Genomic DNA, 6,110 nt, shown 5'->3' with positions numbered 1-6,110 from the left:
TCATCAAGCAGCACATGTTATTGCTGTCTTTGCTGCAGATACAGATCATTTGGAAATCGAAGAGCGCTACATGTCTTAATACATAATGTTCCGTGTGGCCGTGCGCCGCGATATTCCAAAAAGCGTTTTGAATAGTCGAGCTGTGAAATAGTCACTTCACGCGCATACACCTGATGATAATACACTTCCTGTGTATGAATGAATTCAATACAACTGACAGACGTTTCGATGTAGTAACCATTTGTTTGTGATTTGAATTCAAATTAATCCTTTTGAATCTCCGTGTGTTCTGTCCCGCTCGCCTGCTGGTCCATGGTGGTAGCTGGTGATTCGTGGTTTATCTTATTACTGCACATGATCTACAGGGACGTTACTATGGTACATCAGTGAACAATCTGGTAGTGGTGATAACCACGGTCGACACTACGGTACGGCGCCCACCCTGCATCTACTGTTGTTAACAAGGTCGACACCACGGTACGGCGCCCATCCTGCATCTACTGTTGTTAACAAGGTCGACACCACGGTACGGCGCCCACCCTGCATCTACTGTTGTTAACAAGGTCGACACTACGGTACGGCGCCCATCCTGCATCTACTGTTGTTAACAAGGTCGACACTACGGTACGGCGCCCATCCTGCATCTACTGTTGTTAACAAGGTCGACACTACGGTACGGCGCCCATCCTGCATCTACTGTTGTTAACAAGGTCGACACCACGGTACGGCGCCCACCCTGCATCTACTGTTGTTAATAAGGTCGACACCACGGTACGGCGCTGACCCTGTATCTACTGTTGATTACAAGGTCGACACCACGGTACGGCGCTGACCCAGCCTCTACTGTGGATTACAAGGTCGACACTATGGTACGGCGGTGAACCAGCCTCTACTGTTGATTACAAGGTCAACACTACGGTACTACGGTGAACCAGCCTCTACTGTTGATTACAAGGTCGACACTATGGTACGGCGGTGAACCAGCCTCTACCATTGATTACAAGGTCGACACCATGGTACTGCGGTGACCCAGCCTCCACTGTTGATTACAAGGTCGACACTGCGGTACTGCGGTGAACCAGCCTCTACTGTTAATTACAAGGTCGACACTATGGTACGGCGGTGAACCAGCCTCTACTGTTGATTACAAGGTCGACACTATGGTACGGCGGTGAACCAGCCTCAACTGTTGATTACAAGGTCGACACTACGGTACTGCGTTGAACCAGCCTCTACTGTTGATTACAAGGTCGACACTACGGTACTACGGTGAACCAGCCTCTACTGTTGATTACAAGGTCGACACTATGGTATGGCGGTGAACCAGCCTCTACCGTTGATTACAAGGTTGACACCATGGTACTGCGGTGACCCAGCCTCCACTGTTGATTACAAGGTCGACACTGCGGTACTGCGGTGAACCAGCCTCTACTGTTGATTACAAGGTCGACACTATGGTACGGCGGTGAACCAGCCTCTACTGTTGATTACAAGGTCGACACTACGGTATTGCGGCGAACCAGCCTCTTCTGTTGATTACAAGGTCGACACTGTGGTACTACGGTGAACCAGCCTCCACTGTTGATTACAAGGTCGACACTATGGTACGGCGGTAGATATGTAATATTATAGTGTAGTCCTCAAGCTAGATTCTAATAGTTTTACAGTGCGATCCAGTTTGTCCGGACGTCCGCTAGCCGTCCCGCCTCCATAGATAAAGAAAACATCGTATACTGTATTAATTTCTGAATACAGAAACAGAAATCCACTGACATGTTATGTAAGTGTGGAAATAGGTATTTGACTTCGGGTTTAATTGCTTCTCTGCTGCCTTGCATCATATGGCGTGATGCAGCTCATCCTGGCCGCGAATTGCTGCAAGAATGCTGGTGCGCAGTTTAACAATAATCACTCACTCATCCTTGCATCCAACTTTGAGAGTGTATCGATGGTATGTTACACATATATCAACATGGATCAATGTCATATGTATATATCTGTAAACGATACATCTAGCTTCGGGATATACGAGAACAGATTCAGATTCAGGCCCATAATACATGCTTGATTTTATTAACATGTACTGCGCTTACGCTAATATAAAGGCAGATGTACAATCATATGCAAGAAAGTGTGGTACATGTTTCAAATGTTGACAACAGTTGTTTAACATTGAGACCGTATGTTTCATTGAACTATAAATATCACTCATCAGTTAAGAGTGCAGTTCCGTGTTTATAAACTTTATGTAAATACTGACAAGTATCATGAATAACATAATTATCTGATGACCTAATACTTTTGCAAGAAATGGTGGTACATGTTGTGTAACATTATAAATAGTGTGTTTGAATGAACTATAAATATCACACATCCTTTAAAAGTGCAGCTCTGTGTTTATAAACTTTATGTAATTACTGACAAGTATCATGAATAACATAATTATCTGATGACCTAATACTTTTGCGAGAAAATGTGGTACATGTTTCAAATATTGCCAACAGTTGTTTAACATTATAAATACTTTTTTAGTATGTTTGAATGAACTATAAATATCACTCATCCTTTAAAAGTGCAGTTCTGTTTTTATTAACTTTATGTAAATACTGACAAATATCATGAATAACATTATAGTTATCTGATGACCTAATACTTTTGCAAGAAAGTGTGGTACATGTTTCAAATATTACCAACAGTTGTTTAACATTATAAATACTTTTTTAGTATGTTTGAGTGAACTATAAATATCACACATCCTTTAAGAGTGCAGCTCTGTGTTTATAAACGTTATGTTAATACTGACAGGTATCATGAATAACATAAGTATATGATGACAGAATACTTATGCAAGAAAGTGTGGTACATGTTTCAAATGTTGACAACAGTTGTTTAACATTGAACATTATGTTTAAATGAACTATAAATATCACTCTTCCTTTAAGAATGCAATTCTGTGTTAATAAACTTGATGTAAATTCTGACAAGTATCATGAATAACATTATAATTATCTGATGACATAATACTTATAAACGCCTGTAATGAGGCTGATCTAAAGTACTTAACAATGTACATACTTCTTAAGGTATCATACTGTTTACACACAAGTAATACATGATGTTCATCTTCAATAGATGAAATACCTTCCTTGAGACAAAAAGGGCACAATCGCATTAAGTATTCAATATTATTATAACGTCCCGTTTCTGTTGCAAGTCCATAATTACCGCATCTAAATCTTGACATGGCTGTCCTGATAGATAAAGGTAGATTATAGGATAGATGCAATTCAACATTGAGTAATGACCTAAACTGCCTATAATAATATGTCTTTGAAGAACTACCTAGTTCTGCAAGCCATTTTTGATGGAGATTATCAAACAATCTCTGCTTGAATGTTGAAATAAATGTACCAACATTACCCACATACTGTGCAACCCAAACAAATCCAAACAAATCCAAATCCCGAACAAATATTAATGAACTTATTCCCAGATGTAATTGGCAATAAAAAAATAGAAGGCTCATTCATCCGGAAAATGCGATTATATCCGTCAAAAATAGACACATGTATGTTCCTTACGTTTTACACTGTCGTATAGACCCTGGCATACCAGCTGCTTTTAGGGGTTAGTATATGCCTACCCTTTTGAAGTTCACGTGTCGATCTTTGCTTTTCAGTAGAAAACTCCGCCAGCACACACCCACAGTTTATTGTAGTAAAGATTGGAAGCAAGGAATGTACTATATTTAGCCACTTTTGAACCTTACGATACCCGAAGGACTTGGCAAAAAGTGTTCAGAGACAAATAGCTCATCTGCTAGCATCGGCTAATGAGCGCTGAGGCTCAAAAGTGGGAAATACCCTCCCACAAATTCATGTCCAATCATTCTACATCATCATCATCATCATCATCATCATCATCATCATCATTACCATCAGCCTCATCAGCATTAGGGGGCGCGGGTGGCCCAGTCGTCTAAGGCGGCGCGATTCGCTGTGCAGAGTTGCGTCCCTTGGGCACGCCAGACACCTATGATTGTGGGTTCGAATCCCTGTTCGCCCCGATTATGTTTATAGGTTTGTCAGCACCATACCCGTGCTCGTGGGTTTCACCGAAGTGGTAAACGTCTGAGACCTGCATCACTTCGGGCTTTCCTCCCACATTAAGCTGACACGCCGCGATATAACTGGAATATTGTTAAAAGCGGCGTTAAACCCAACTCACTCACTCACTCATCAGCATTAACACCATAATATTCCTGTACTATTTCTATCAAACTTGCTGCAATAGATACTGTGATAGAAACGCATATTCATCAATAAAATAGAATTTTCTCAATAATTAATCAAGACAATATTGATATGCGCATGTGTGTTTGGACTATAAGCAGATTATCATGATTTATTTATCCTTGCCTACGTCAATACGGGAATATGTGTGTTCGCCAGTGTAGTCCCTCTTCAGTGCGCGACAAGCGTCAGTCTGATGCCAGCATGGCTATTAATACCTCTGGTTCAATACCCTTTTCATCACGGTGATTGACACGTGTCAATTTCAAGTTGATCTTGAAAATTTTCTTGTGCCTTCACTCTTAATGAAAGCATCTGCCCTTTTTGGTGGGCGAAATGTCTTCATTGATTTCACTGTAATCAACATGGTTTAATTCGCGTCTAAACTGACGAGACCTCACATCGTAACGTCAAAAAGGATTTTTTTAGCTTTGCAAGCTGGGGCAAACTGATAGCGGCAGGAGTTTTTTTTCAGAAATAAGACCAAGATAACCCACGTTTCAATTCCAAATTGTCTAACACGAATGGATGTTTACTGAAGTGGAAATGTATCAACACATTGTACGTCCAGTTAATGGTATTGATCATTGATACCCAGAACCTGACCTTAAGTCACGAACAGCAAAGATGTGGATATTGTATCATTCTACTATACGGTATAGAAAAAGCATGTTAATTAAAACCAAGATTGCACTGTTGCTGGTATTGTTTATATATTCACATAATCGAGTTCAATGCTTGTATTAATTCATACGTAGCATAAGTATTAAATTCTGAGTTTTTTTCGAGACGCTGCTAAATGTATACACATAAATGTGGCAGGGCTATCTATATACGAGGGAACGCCGTGCCTCATCGAGGGGCAGCTTCTGACATCCACTCGAAATCTCAAGCAATGCTTACACCAAAGTCGGTCACGTGTCTACGTACATATATATGGCATTAGGTGATGATATAGCTATGGAAGTGTTGTATGGCCGGTAACCTGTCAGTCACATGTCACGTACATATATATGGCATTAGGTGACGATATAGCTGTGTGTAGCTTGTATGTCCGGTAACCTGTCAAATATCCGATTTATTCAAGTATTGAAATCTGTTTTTGTGAAAACGATTAAATCTCCCTTTCCTTGCATCTGGGACTGGATGTTGTGTGACTGGATATCACGATGACGTCATCTCGGCGCTGGTTGAGCACACATCAGTGATGTAGCAGCTGGTGTTTATTCAGACTATAAAGTATAGACACAACTCTCTACTTATTTCCCATGACGCAAATAGTGCCGATATCAACTGTTTAATACCACCTGTCTATTTGCATTCCACAGAGACTACTGGTGCCCCAACCGTCACTGTCTGATCAACAGTATAATGTAAACGCTGGGATCTGTGACAGGTGGACATCTCCCGTGTCTACCCGCTGGATTAGGTTTTTGTGTCGATTCGGATTCTAAACTAACCAGCGCTCAATGCTATCTGCCATCAATCTTGTTGTTTCTGACACAAACTGTCGCTTGCATGATATCTGCATTAGGATTAGTGCAAGGCTTTGTCGTCTTCATCTCCGCCTTTCATTGTCGGCTTCCGGCTCCTCATGGAAATCACAGAGGAAGAACCCTCCATGTTGGCTGTTATCTTAGATGTATACGAGCTGCCATTGGTCAACACGGGAATGCCCTACTGGCCGCCGTTGTTGGTGGTTGTGGGGTATCGACCACACGGGAATTTAATGTGTTGTTTCTGATTGAGGGTGTATCGACCACACGGGAATTTAATGTGTTGTTTCAGGTTGTTGGGTATCGACCACACGGGAATTTA

This window comes from Haliotis rufescens, unplaced genomic scaffold, assembly GCF_023055435.1.
Source record: "Haliotis rufescens isolate VD_foot unplaced genomic scaffold, xgHalRufe1.0.p SCAF_7, whole genome shotgun sequence".
Lineage (NCBI taxonomy): Eukaryota > Metazoa > Mollusca > Gastropoda > Lepetellida > Haliotidae > Haliotis > Haliotis rufescens.
The sequence above is the reverse complement of the archived record's forward strand: the minus strand, read 5'-3'. Positions refer to the sequence as shown.